Source organism: Anser cygnoides, chromosome 1 (assembly GCF_040182565.1).
Source record: "Anser cygnoides isolate HZ-2024a breed goose chromosome 1, Taihu_goose_T2T_genome, whole genome shotgun sequence".
Lineage (NCBI taxonomy): Eukaryota > Metazoa > Chordata > Aves > Anseriformes > Anatidae > Anser > Anser cygnoides.
Window position 1 is genome coordinate 60,960,898 of NC_089873.1, and position 14,756 is coordinate 60,975,653.

Genomic DNA, 14,756 nt, shown 5'->3' on the forward strand with positions numbered 1-14,756 from the left:
AACCACCACAAATGTAGAAGCTAAAAAATAATGTTCCTGTTTCACTGTGCTTTCATTTACTTGGCTTTTTAATTAAAGGTCATATTTATCTGCATACAGAAGACCGATACTCTCCTATTCAAGACTGTGGTTGAACTCCTACTAAGTTCAGCAAACACAGAGCCAAGTACAGACCTTGCTTGTTTTTTTAAGAATTACACTGGAGACTTGTCCCAGTCACACTGGGAGGTAGGTGGGATGAACAATTCTTAAACACACACATTGTGAAAGAAAACAGGCTCTCGCATCAGCATCCAATTTGGAAGAGAACACATAATCAAGCACCCAACTACAACCATTGTCATTTTCTGCTGTTGATGTTGGGGGTTTATTTTTAATCCTCAGCACCTGTTTCTTACTAGAGAATTTTAACACGGCACCTCTAGCTATTAAGAAGGGTGGCATGCAGCATTATTTCCAAAACCTACCTGGAATACTCCTCACTGCTGACTCACATGTTTGCAGTTACCATCCCATAGTTAAGTACTTCAGCTGCATAAAGAGTCAGAAAAATCCATAAAATACTTTGCGGGACAGGGGAAAGGAATCAGGGATGTAGGCAGCAATAAAAACAGGCTGTTTATCAGTCCTACTTCCAGTGTCCCCTCTTTCTTTACAGGTCATTTACATAAGAAATGCCATTCTTATTAACTAGCTAATAGCACAAATATTTTTCACCAACCTCCCAGCTGTTTTTATGGAGACACATTGAGCAGGCTGATTATAAGGATATTAAAGAACTACGGAGACAGCCACGAAGTCCTCATTAACCGCATGCTGAAGGAAGCCAGAGATAAGCAGAAGTGGAAGTAGCCTTTTCCTGTCCATCTCCTATGAGTCAGCAGCACTATCTGCATTTGCTTTCACAAGGCTTCTCTCAAGATAATATCTACCAAGGTTCACAGCTCCTTGATGTGGTGCCATCTGAGCTCTTCTCTTCTGCAGCAATGAAAGTCCATGGATCTCCACCTCATTCAATGCAAACTTATGCTCAAGATACCCATCCACCCTTTTTTCCCCAGCACTGCCATAACCGCAGACTTGGAGCTCCCCAGCGAAAGTCAGTCCTACAAGACAGAAGCAGCTCTGGCTGTTCAGGATTGAACTTCAGCTTGCACACATGTTCACGGCAGTAAATATTAAAAAGGGAAGTGCATTAGTGCATTCAAAGTATGAGCAGCTGAAGTGCTCCTCAACTGATAAAGGAAAAAAAAAAAAAAAAGGCATCTAGAAAACCCAGGTTTTCCAGGAAGCATTCATACATTAAATTCCTGTCCATTCTAATTCCAGGAATAATTTTTATAAATGCTCTTCCAAAACAATGCATTCAACTTCAAAATTAATACCGACATGGCAGTGAGCCTCAGCAATGCTTGACGTAAACAAATTATCACTCAGACAAGAAATACAGAGCTTATTAAAAAAGCAGGATTATAGGCCTTCTCAGAAGACCTAAATCATGTTAAGGATTTTGACCAGTCTTCAAAGCATATCAAATGGAAAATGTACTTTCATTTATTTCAGAGGCTAATGGCTAACCAGCTAGACTAACCACGAGCTCTTGCTAACGACCAAATTCAAATCCTCTCACGCTATTCTACTTCATCTGTTTTAGGTCTATAATAATCTCATTAAGGCTGAACCACACCAACTTTACCATAGATGAAGGAAGTCTAGAAAGGTGTTAAGCTTAAATTTTATAGCAGTTTCTCTCTACAGAAATTTGTAGCGTAGTCTTCAGATCAAGGAAGTCTGTTACACAGACAGCTCAGCCACAAAATACTGCAAATGAAATACCACAGAACAGCTTAAAAAACATGAGATTAATCAGAGACCAGTTTACATATAAGCTTTAACAAAGCTCATGTACAAAACTGTGTAAGTATATATGATATTAATTTAAAGACAAAAACCTTTCCAAAGCAAAAATGAATTCTTAACATTTTTAAGGTAGACCAATCAAAAAGATCAAAGGTACATTTCTCAGAGTTTTTTATATATATTTAAAACGACCTTAATAGCCAAAGTACTGAGAATATTAATGTGTTAGAGCAGAGGGATTTACATCTGGCTTGTATGACTCCATTATTGCTATCCCTGCTTAAGGACTGACCAAGCAGATTAATCAGGTGGTCTTAACCTCCCACATGAGAAACTATGACAAACTACTCAATGGACAGACCACCGAGGCATCAAAGTCCACTTATAAAGATCCTGCTCTGCATTCAGAACAGACAGGAGCATTGAAAGGACACCGTGGACTCATGGAAGATTCTTGAACCACCTTGAATAAAATCGCTCCAATGAACTGGATCTCCAAAAGGCCTACACTGCAAGTGTGAAACCACGCTGAGGAAGCCGCTTTCATAGAATCATAGAATATCCTGAGTTGGAAGGGACCCTTAAGGATCATCAAGTCCAACTCTTGACACCGCACAGGTCTACCCAAAAGTTCAGACCATGTGACTAAGTGCACAGTCCAATCTCTTCTTAAATTCAGACAGGCTCGGTGCAGTGACCACTTCCCTGGGGAGCCTGTTCCAGTGTGCAGCCACCCTCTCTGTGAAGAACCCCCTCCTGATGTCGAGCCTAAATTTCCCCTGCCTCAGCTTAACCCCGTTCCCGCGGGTCCTGTCACTGGTGTTAATGGAGAAAAGGTCTCCTGCCTCTCGACACCCCCTTACGAGGAAGTTGTAGACTGTGATGAGGTCTCCCCTCAGCCTCCTCTTCTCCAGGCTGAACAGGCCCAGTGACCACAGGCCCAGCCGTTCCTCGTACGTCTTCCCCTCCAGGCCTTTCACCATCTTTGTAGCCCTCCTCTGTACACTCTCCAACAGTTTCATGTCCTTTTTATACTGTGGTGTCCAGAACTGCACACAGTACTCGAGGTGAGGCCGCACCAGCACAGAGTAGAGCGGGACAATCACCTCCCTTGACCTACTAGCGATGCCGTGCCTGATGCACCCCAGGACACGGTTGGCCCTCCTGGCCACCAGGGCACACTGCTGGCTCATATTCAGCTTGCTGTCTACCACGACCCCCAGATCCCTCTCTTCTAGGCTGCTCTCCAGCGTCTCATCGCCCAGTCTGTACGTGCTGCCAGGGTTTCCCCGTCCCAGGTGCAGGACCCGGCACTTGCTCTTATTGAACTTCATGCGGTTGGTGATCGCCCAGCTCTCCAACCTATCCAGATCCCTCTGCAAGGCCTTTCCACCCTCATTCGAGTCCACAACTCCTCCAAGTTTGGTGTCATCAGCAAACTTGCTCAAAATACCTTCTATTCCTACATCCAGATCATTTATAAAAATATTGAAAAGTACCGGCCCTAAAATGGAGCCTTGAGGGACCCCACTGGTGACCGCCCGCCAGCCTGACGCAGCCCCATTTACCATAACCCTTTGGGCCCTGCCCGTTAGCCAATTGCTCACCCATCGTATGATGTTTTTATTTAGCTGTATGGTGGACATTTTGTCCAGTAGGATCCTATGGGAAACCGTGTCAAAAGCCTTGCTGAAGTCCAAAAAAATCACATCAGCTGGTTTCCCTTGGTCCATCATACGGGTGATCTTATCATAAAAGGAAATCAGGTTAGTTAGGCAGGACCTACCCTTCACAAACCCATGCTGGCTGGGACCAATGACTGCTTTGTCCCCCAGGTGCGCCTCAATAAGTTCGAGAACCATCTTCTCCATGATTTTACCAGGCACTGACGTGAGACTGACAGGCCTGTAATTGCTAGGGTCTTCTTTCTGACCCTTCTTGTAAATCGGCGCAACATTTGCCAGCTTCCAGTCTACCGGGACCTCTCCAAATTCCCAGGATCGTTGAAAAATAATTGAGAGAGGTTCCGCGATGACGTCCGCCAGCTCTTTCAGCACCCGGGGATGAATCCCATCCGGACCCATGGACTTGTAGGGATCCAGGTGGAGTAGCAAATCCCGCACATGTTCAGGGTCGGTTGGGAGTTTGTCATCCCCACCGTCCCGGTCCTCCAGCTCAGGGCACCCTGGGTCCCGAAGCCCATCATCGGCATTGAAGACAGAGGCAAAGAAGGCGTTAAGCGTCTCTGCTTTGCCTATGTCATTGTCTGTGAGGAGACCTTCCCTGTCAAGGAGCGGCCCTATGTATTCTTTAGTTCTCCTTTTTCCATTCACATATCTGAAAAAGCCCTTTTTATTTTCTCTCACAGACACAGCCAGCTTCAACTCTAGGTGTGCTTTGGCCACACGAATTTTCTCCCTACAAACACGAACAGCATCCCTGTATTCTTTCCATGACACCTGGCCCTCCTTCCAGTAGCGAAACACTCTCTGTTTCCGCCTAATCTCCATTAGAATGTTCCTGGTCAGCCACGCCGGCCTCCTGCCCCGCCTGCCTGACTTGCGATATTTAGGAATTGCCTGATCTTGTGCTTCTAGGAGGCATCGCTTAAAGAATGACCAGCACTGGTGGACATCAAGGCCTTCAAGAGCAGTTTCCCAGGGGACCTTGCTGACTAGTTCCCTAAGCAGCCTGAAGTCTGCTTTCCCCATATCTAGGGATGAGGTTTTGGTGGCACTTTTCCTTCTGTCACCGTAAATTTTGAACTCAACCACTTCATGGTCGCTATGACCAAGGCGGCCACCAATCACCACATCTCCCACCAGACCCTCTCTGTTTTCTAGCAACAGGTCTAGGAGGGCACCTTTCCTAGTTGGCTCCGTTAGCACCTGCACCAAGAAGTTATCATCTAGGTGCTTCATGAACCTCCTGGACTTGCTCGTGTCAGCCATGTGGCACTCCCAGTTAACGTCTGGCAAGTTGAAGTCCCCCATAAGGACAAGGGGAGTTAATCTCGAGGCCTCTCTTAGTTCTGTAAAGAATAATTTATCGGCGCTATCGTCCTGGCCAGGCGGTCTGTAATAGACTCCCACAACGACATCCCCTTTATTCGTTCGTCCCTTGATCCTTACCCAGAGGCTCTCAACTTTGCCATCGCCGACCTGAAGTTCCACACAGTCCAGCCCCTGCTTCACATACATCGCCACCCCACCACCTCGCCTACCCTGCCTGTCCCTCCTGAAGAGCCTGTAACCATCTATCGCAACACCCCAGTCACAGGACTCATCCCACCAGGTTTCGCTTATGCCGATGATGTCGTAGTTGCGGGACTGGGCCAGGACTTTTAGCTCATCCATTTTATTCCTCATACTGCGTGCGTTCGTGTAGAAGCACTTCAGGTGCGTCTCCTTACACTCAGCACCTTGTGGATCTGCCCGAAGGACCTCACTGGCACACAGCCCCTCTGATTCTAGCGTACCTTCCCTTAGGTCTTCACCGGCGTGCCTGGTTTTAGCCCCTTCCCCCTTCGACTCTAGTTTAAAGCCCTATCTATCAGCCCTGCCAACTCCTGACCAAAGATCCTTACCCCTCTCCGAGAGAGGCACATCCCATCCGGTGCCATCAGGCCCTGTGTAGCATAGACCTTCCCGTGATCAAAGAACCCAAAGTTCTGCCGGTCACACCAGTCATGACACTTCCTACTGAGAAACATAAAGGCAGACTTTTATACTTAAATTGTTTCCCCAAGTCAGAACCTGGCTATGTTAAGCTAACTGCTTCTCAGAAATCAGGAACCCAACTTAAAATTCTAGGAAAGCTGAAATGCAAGCTTGTACTTTACTAACAAATTTAATCTTAGATGACTAAAAGTTTTGGTACTTCAAACTCAGTCAATATCACAGGGGCTAAAAAACTCATTATGCTAACTAAATGTAGTGCCACTGCACTAAGTCCTCTCTAAAGCAACAAGCTGTGAGATATCCTAGTTATTTCAAAGAACTCCACTTAGAAATAGCACAGATTTTGTGGTCAAAAGGAATGACAGGTTCTTCCTCTTGCTGTGAGAGCTTGGAACGAGTTTCTAAAATAAAGTTACCTTGCTAATAGTGACATTAAGGTCTTGCAGCCCCAGTGAAATTTCAGAGAAAGCAGAAATTAATGTAACATCTGCTGCCCATGTCCAAGCATTTCTAAGCAAATTGACATTATTAAATAATCTCTAACTTGTTTATATTTCTATAGTTTGCTTTAGAAACATTGATTGATTCAAGCAATCCTATAATTTCATTACCCTATAAAGTTGACTGGAGATAAGTAAGGATTTATGTTCATGAATCAATAGTTCCACGCTGATAGCAAAAGCCAAAGAACCCTGCCTAGACTAGTCTTGTAGTAGCACAAAGCCGCATTAAGTTTGCCTTCGTAACAATACTGTGATAAGAATCAGTAAGTTATAATTCCTTGTATGAAGTTCGGTTTTTAAACACCAAGAAAAACGTTCTACAACTGAAAAGCTACTTCAGATAGCAAACTCAAGGCTTGAATTCTCCAAGCTGCATTTTAGTGCTGAACCACAGATCGAAAGAACTGTGAAAAACGTAACAGAAGCACCGTGTTCTATAATTTAATTAACTAAATCGTGCTTATCAACTTCTCTTTCACCCACTAGCCCGTGGAATCGACACCAAAACATACAAAGCCCAGTCCTTTTCTGTGCTTTGCAGATAGGAAGATACAGAACACTGGTTTTCTCCAATTAATGGAAACACTCTGAGAGCTCAATGTGCTCTGTAGCTACTACATCCCCCAACTTACCTCTCCAGTTTGCAGTTCAATAATTTTATTACGGAATCCTTTCAATAGGATACAAAGAGATTCCTTTAGAGAAAGATTACACGCAGCCTCCTTAAAAGGGGCAGCAGCTTTGGAGGCAATTAGCCTCAACGTTGCACTGCTCTGCGTAACGTGGCTCCTGAATTGCCAGCTGGAGAAATCCTGGCCGCTGCATCCTTCAAGTCATCCTAACGGAAGGAAAGGGAGTGAAGAAACAAATAGCATGGACTAGGGGAAGAACAGCAGCTGTGAAGAGGCAGGTCTGAGCACACCATCCCAGGGCTGCTGCAGGGGGACCACCGCCACCATCTGCCCTGCATTCTGCTTGGGAAAAGGACAAGTCAAGAACTGGGTGCTTGTGTTGCTCAGTATCTCTGTCAAAGAGAGTGCAGATATGGGCCACCAGTAGTCTACCCCACAGGTAGGCTCCAGGGGCCAAGTACAGGGCTGCCCCAAGATGGGAGACAGGAGGGGAGCAGAGGACAACCTCCACCCTGACCAGCCCATACCAACAGGTGCAGCCCCACAAAGGCGAACACAGCAGGGAGGCCCACCAATGGCCGCAGCACACCAAGGGGTATGCCAGGACCGTGTGCCACCCAGGGGTCCAGTCAGGAGCAAAAAGGGCTAGAAAGGGGGCTGCAACATTTGCCCAATCTAGGGGACAGGGCTGGAGACAGGCTTTCTTAGCCATAGGGCCACGGTCCACACAGGAAGGAAGGCTGGAAACAAGTATACCTCCAGTAGGCCTCAGGAAAAGCTGAACCCCCAGGTCTGAATTTCAGTGGGGCTCCTGTGCAGGGGGTGATGGGGTTGGTGAGGGGGCCTCAGGTAAAGCCACTCAGGATGATTAAGACCTACTAGTGGCCTCAGGAAATTGGCAGGCTCAGTACTAAGGCCTGGAACAGGTGAAAAGATAATGACAGGTACAATTTCTTTCTTTTATTTAAAAGAATAAATTCACTAATAGCGTGCCTTTATCAATACCTTGTCGGAGCTCAAAATAACAAAAAGGGGAATGTATCAAAAGTCTCAAAAACCTTGAATCTCAGATGAGGAAAGCAACCATTCTTCACCCTAGGTCTGCCACTATTTTTTCAAAAAGCATGTGCTTGTAGAAGAAGCCCCACAAATGTGAACAGAGAATATTCCCATGGGTTAAGGCCTTCAAGCTGACTAAGAGTGGTAGAATCAAGTCCCAGCTGGGAACTGCAGACAGTATCAGCTCTGCCTGTGTGCATTATCTCTAACTGTCTAACATCAGAGTGATTGGATGCAATTAACCCTCTGAGATGAATAAGAAAGCAAAATGAAAGAGCAAAAGAATGTACAATGGATTAGACGATATGAACGTAACAAAAAAAGGCCAGGCATTACAATTCAGGCACTACCACCAGCTAGTCTCACCACAGAAGAGGAGGTAAACTGGCACAAAAGAAAAAGAAAGGTCAAATCAAGCAAGTCAGACTAACACTATTGCCACCGTAATGGTTTATCAAACTTCAAGAAACCCAGAAGCTATTAGTCTACATCCACATGTAGAAAGGAAATACAACTAAGCAACTGCAGACAGACTCAGCCTGACAGTTCAAAGCAATCACTAAGGTCCCCAGTTCTTCAGCATCTCTTTAGCAGTATCCACAGAGCCTCTGCTGTCGGCTGCAAAAACAGCTGTTCATGGGGAACAGGAACTTCTCCAGCAGAACACCCGCTGCAGGGTTTGGTAATTCTGCTCTGGCTTTTGTAGACAGGCAGAGGGAGCTTGCTGTCCTGTTGCCTCTCTTGCCTTTGAAGATGTTCCCCATGGTAAAAATTTCAAAATACCAATAAATGTGGTGTGAACAATCCTGTCAGATTATTTTCAGATGGCCCTGATAACACAAAATGTATGATACACTGGAACACACAGAGCTGTGGCAAGAAGATTGTGTTTGGCAATAATAATAAGGCAATATAAAGAACACTGAAAAGCTTTGTCTTTTGCAACATATCCAGGGGATATTCTCTACCTAAATTCATGCATCACATGATGAATGATTCTTGGTAGATCATGCCCAATATTCCCAAAGGCCTTCTTACCCTTATGAAGGGAGCACAAACAACTAACATACAAATTGCAACCCCTTAAATGCTACAGAAGGGCAAATGTAACATACAGATGTTTTTACTCTAGTTCAGCCTTTTGTACCTTCCCATTCTTCGCCTTTTTTTTACTGCAGGCCTTTCTGCTGGCCCCTTGTACACTAATTCACCAAATCAGAATTCCCTTCAGCTACCTCCCACTCATTCTCAGCAGATATGTTGTAACACACGGATGCATAACTGGTGAGGGGGCAAAATTAAAAAAAAAAAAAAAAAAAGTGAAAAAAAAGTGAAAAACAAACTTGCACGACAACAAAACCAGCATTTCCAGATTTTCAGTTCTTCCTGCAACTCTTGGCTTAGCTGGTGTTTTTATTGTTTTTGGCTTTGCTAGAGCACTAGTTCTTCATTTGTGCAATTGTGACAAATACAGGTTTTACTGGGGGCAAAAAGGGTCAAGCCCTCACAGCAAGGAAAACGATGTTCCAAAGCTGTGAAATTCAGAGTATCGGGACTAAAATACTAATTAAGCTATTTTAATTGCTCAATTAAAAAAATGCATGTTTTTCCTGCAGTCTCATGAATCTGGGAGTGAATTTGTGATTTCTGAATGCTTGAGGTTAGCAATACTTCCAAAAGGGCATGAACCCAATAAGCTGACCTGTTAACCATGGGAAGAGAGGTTAAGTGGAAGACTAAGTAAGGTGACGTGTGAGTTGAAACAGCAAGAAGAATTTAGTCTCACTAAGATTTCAACCCTGTTGATGCTCATGCTAACTTGCTCTCTCATACTGATGCACAGACAGTATTTGAGCATAAGGTTCACAGGGAGCCCAGCCTCCTACCTCCTTCCTACCTTCTGCTGCCTTCTACCAGCTGGCAGATAAGCCCAGCCTTAAACTGTGGCTGGCCTAATGCAAAAAGGAAATAGGTATTCTCAGTTTCACTGAAATACCAAAAACAAAACAAACAAACAAAAAAAAAACCTACGGAAAACACCTTTTAGCCGTCATAATTTGTCTTTTTACTGGCTGCTGATCAAAGCTAAGGTTCAACCTGGAAAACCATGGCCCTGTGACAATCTGAGAGGACTGCTTTGTACTCACTAAAGAGCCTAACAAAGTCTTCAAGTTCCAAGGGTCATGTGGTTGGTCTTTTTTTTTTTCTTTTTTTTTTAGCAATTCTTAGAAGTTTCTTTCTACTCTGAACATGCTGCTGCTTTCTTTACCTTCAGCCAATTAAGTCCAACAAGCTCAAGCGAGCAATTGCAATGATAAATCGGCTCTAGTATGAGCCCGGCCAGCAGCCCTGGCAACTGTCCACTTTTAACTTCAGCTCTTCTCCCTCACTATCCAGTTTTAAGGTGTTCATTTTAAGTCAGACCACCACTACCTGCCAACATTGCCCCCTCACCCAGCTCTCACGGTTACCTCGCAAAGCAACCGAACTGGCCCGGTGCGACATCGGGCCCGGTGGAGCCCGGTAGCTATCAGCCAAATTTAAGCAAGGTGCTAGCTCTGAGAGTCGGACCTGTCACACACGCACGAGCAGCTACCTCCCTGTCCCAGGTATGCTGGAATTGCTGCATGTGAATAATACAGTGACACGCTTTTTCATGAAGTAAAAGTCCCATGCAGATCCCCCCGTGCTACGGGGCACCTCTTGAAGAGGCCCAGCTCTACCCGTGGCAGTTCAGGCTAACAACAGCAACCGCCCAAGTGCCCTGCAGAGGAGCTGGACTAATTCAGACAGCCCAGGGGCAATGGGATGTTATGATGAACTTCAGTTTATTTACCTTACCCTAGTAAGCAGAGTGACACAAGAACACAAGATGCCAGATGGAGTAAGCTGGCTGGAAATGGAGAAATGCCTGGGGTTTCAGGAGGGACCTATCTTTATGCAAGACAAGAAGCCGAGGGCAGAAAAGCAGAGACGCACAGGACGAAGGCCCCACCACACTTTCGATGAGGTACAGTATCTGCTGGTCATCTTTGCCTTGATTTCCAAGGCAAGTCTGTGAAGCAGCGAGGCATCAGAGGAGGGAGGCGGGTGCTCCTGGGGCCTTGCAGTGCATGTGGGGTTTTAATGTCACAGCCAGGAACAATGCAGCTGTAAGTCTGGCAGAGGTAGAGGCACTGCCCTTGTGTGGTTCTTGCAGCTCTCTGGGTGGAGAGCACCAACTTCAAGGGTAAAATATTGTTTTTCTCTTAGTATATGTAACTCCAATTAACCTTATTGGAGCATTGTGGGTACACTGAGAAGATTACACTCCTTAACGTGCAGTTACAGCTGTACTGTAAATGCAACATTACATGTTTTCTATTATGGTTCAAGACCGCTATGCTCTTCAAGACTGTTATAAACCTCAGAAAACAGGGGTTTATAATGGAAACACTGAAACACTCAACTCTAAAAGCCCCGGCAGAGAGGAAATATAGCTATAAATTCAGCTTCTGTTTTCCAGCATATACATTGACAAGGTATGAATAATATGTATTTCTACACTTAGAACAGACATATGTACACATTGCTCAGGGTAACCTTTGCTGTAAAAGTGGAGGATGGAAAGAGCTCAAAGTGAAAAGAGCAACCTTTTGTCTTGTCTTTTACGGAATCACTACAATTGCAATAATGACATAAAAACAGCAATTGAAATTTAGTAGCCTGTGCGCTACAGCTGGATTCTGAATGCATTTTTTTTTTAAGGGGTGGGTTATATTTTTGCAGCCAGTGAGAAGAAAAGGATACCTCTCCCCCAAGCCCCTTCAGACTCCTTATTTTGAAAAGAATTGGCAATTTGGATACTACTCAAATGATGCTGCAAACCACCTCACTAGCAATTACAAGTATATCAGTCCTCTAATACATATTTTTGCTCCCTAGCATCTTAACACTAGCAAGGAGCAAAATTTGGACTAGCAATTACTGGACCTGATAACATAAAAGGACACCAATCTGTTTGGCAAGAGAAAGATGGGCAGGCAACCGTGCTATTATTGGGGCTGTGACATTTGGGAATTTCTTCAGATATTAATAGCAACCACAGAGGTGGGTCAATATAATACCATTAGCCACATCATGGTGTTTGACTTCTGATATGTACCAGGAAAGGAAAACAAAACTGACACAATTGCTTTTTGTGCAGCACTCTGACGACAGATGCAACAGGGAAATCCATGCCTGTTTTAGACATTGCAGGTAGGGCGGGGGGGGTCATGCTTTTTGATGGGGTAACCCTCACCTCCAGGAGGGAGGCAGGAGAGGCACCCACTGCTCGGGGCCCAGTGCAGCAGGATTTCCCACCACCATCACCCTCCTTCCTCCAGCACCTGCCCTGCCCCAGGGTTTCGGTGGCACCCTGGCCATGCCTCTGCTCTGGAGACAGAGCTGCTGGTACTGCAGTGGCTCTTGTTACCCAGGTTAAGTTGACACAGGTGGTGTCAGCTTGTAGGGAAATGCCCGAAATGCAAAGAGGCTGTAAGCAAATATGGTTTTGATATTAGTGCTACTCACATTTGGGAAAGGTTCTTGAATGTGTATGGGATGCTTTCAGGTTCAGTACCACTGCCCAAGCAGATTATTTTCTATTACATACACATTAGCAGTGTCTGTTACTGTAAACAGTAAGAACATTGGGTACACCAGAAGCCTGTGAGGTGTATGAAATACTTCAAGTGAGAAGAAACCCATGAGCCCTCCCCACTACAGCAGCTGGATTTTAGGTAACGGCACTTAAGTTTGGTGCTTCTTGCCTGCCACTCTGACATTAGCTACAGCATCCTCATTTCAGATGTATAACCCCTCCTTGTGAGTAAGCATTCAGGAGCACCGTGCTTAATGTTTCTGCCCTCATTTGATTCACAAAGGGCACCTGCTCGTTAGCTGTGTGCTTTCTAGCTTTACAGCAGCCCATGGGGCAGAGCCCAGCCCGCCCAAAAGACATACCTCCACATCGACCTCAGAGCAGGAGGGGAATTGCCTCATCATCCAGACCTGTTCAGCATTTGGCAGCAGCTGTGGGGATTAATGGCAAGGCTTCTTTATTACCATTAAAAGGGCAACACAGTTCTCAGCAGAACGGTGAGCTGCCTCTTGCATCTTCCTTTGGGTGGGATCGTCACTAGGACTAACTCCTGTCTCCACTTTTTTTCGTTTAAACAGAGTCTTGCAACAGCAGCCTTAGCTAAAAACATCCACTCTGCTCCTACAGCATGCCCACTGCCTGCTGTGCCACCCCAGAAGCAGTAGCTATGAGCCCAGCCCCTGTCCACATGATGTACATTCAACCCTGGAAGGCCCACAGAGCATCCTCGTGCCAAGGATTTCCAAAAACTCTCTGGCAAATTTGCTCTCAGGTGAGAGGACCAACAGCAAGGCTGAAAGAGTTCCCCAGGAAGCCACTTGTCATAGGACCACCGCCAAAATGCTTGGGAGCGTTTTACCTCAACTGTGAAATACACGAAGCTGCTTCTCCTCCCTGCACTGTCCTGACCGCTGCTCTGTTTCGTTGAGCAGCAGTATGAAATTCTTTCCAAGAATTTCTCCTGCTGACCGTGGTGATCTGCGCAGCCTGAGAATGTCAGTTGCCTACAGCCCAGCCACCCTGCAGCAAACAGCAGAAACGCTGGAACAAGGAAATGTACACAGGCAAATGCTCTCGCAGCCGCTTACCCAAAATTTGTATTTGGCTGTTTCTTTCTATTAAGGCATAGAAAGTGAAGATAAAAGGAGAAAAAGGAAAAACACAGGGGAAAAAAAAGTGGGCTCAGAAAAGCAAGCTTAAATTCAGCAAGAAGTTGGATGTCATAAGACCCTTATTCACTAGATTTCCAGTCCCTATAGGGAGTGGGATTTCTACCCCCGCCTTCTCCTAAGGCTGAATGAATATTTATCCCCGCTAACCTTCACCCAGCGGAGCCAGCAGCCGCACTTCCAACCACAGCTGCAGGGGAGAATGGCATCCCTGTGCAGCGGCTCCCACGTGCTAACACTGCAAACGCTTCCCCGAGCCAACCCAAATAAAGCTGGCTCGCCCAACGGCGTGCCACAAGGGCGAGATGGCAAAACCTGCCGGCCAAAAGCGCAACGCCAGGACAGCCGGTGGGGCAGCGGGATTTACAGCCCCCCTCCTCCTCCAACTCCGCAGCAGTCGCTGTGAGATCCTTACCTTGGCGTGTCTCCTATGCCTCTTCCAGCGGTTCCTGGTTGGCCTGCCAGCCAGCAGCTGCACTGCACCACCCCGAAGGGAGCGGTGGAGCACGTAGTCATCCTGCCTCGCACCCAGCGGACAGGTGCTTGGAAAGCTGCCCCCGGCGCAGTGTCAGGGCACAACCCGCAGGACTACAACTCCCAGAAGCCCCTGTGCCTGCCGGCCCTTGCCCCCCGCGGCTGCCCCTCGCCACGCACTGTGGGGGTTGTAGTTCCGCGGGGTGTGCAGTTCCCCACGCTCCGTGCCCTTGCTGGCTGCGTGGCTGCGTGGGGAAAGGAAGCAGGCACTCTAAACCTATAAATATATTTATTTTAAATATATATATACACATATGTACACAAAACCAAGAGTCAGCAAGTATTTTTTGTCTACAGTAAGGGGAAAATGGGAAGTTTGTGTACTTTTTTTTTTTTTTTTTGTTCTGGGGGAGATTTGGTTTGCTGGGAAGGGAAGGGGAAAAAGAACGAAAACACGATCGTAAGCAAGTATTGCCAAATAACTTGCAAAATCAGATGGGAGAAACTCAAATGTTCCCATACGCTAATTAGTTAATGACTGGCCTCAAGCCTTCAAACGTGCCCGTACTTAACTGTATCCTTCACTGAAGTGAATGCAATTGAATCTCATACTCCAGTTGTTCCAGAAACTCGAGGCCTCTAGAAATTATAAGCATGGCTTAGTAATGGTGAGATTTTAGAAGTAATTAAGGGCTTATCCACAGTGGGAGTTGCTGCACAGAAGCTTCGCTTGCGTAACTCCCCTCCCCTGTGCT

At 46.0% G+C, this 14,756-nt stretch overlaps 1 protein-coding gene across 3 annotated transcripts in view; it reads right to left on the reverse strand.

Moving 5' to 3' along the window:
- Positions 1-14,263, reverse strand: part of TBXAS1 (thromboxane A synthase 1) — a 247,195-nt gene extending 232,932 nt beyond the window's left edge. The window contains exons 1-2 of one of the 3 annotated variants that reach the window (XM_013173133.3): positions 13,943-14,263; positions 12,721-12,789 (exon numbers count right to left, since the gene is read on the reverse strand). The gene's annotated coding sequence lies outside the window, so the exon portion shown is untranslated. Of the gene's footprint in view, positions 1-810; positions 1,075-12,720; positions 12,790-13,942 lie in introns of those variants that run through there. The other 2 variants (XM_013173135.3, XM_066997785.1) reach the window with 2 other exon arrangements.
- Between the last annotated feature and the right edge of the window lie 493 nt (positions 14,264-14,756).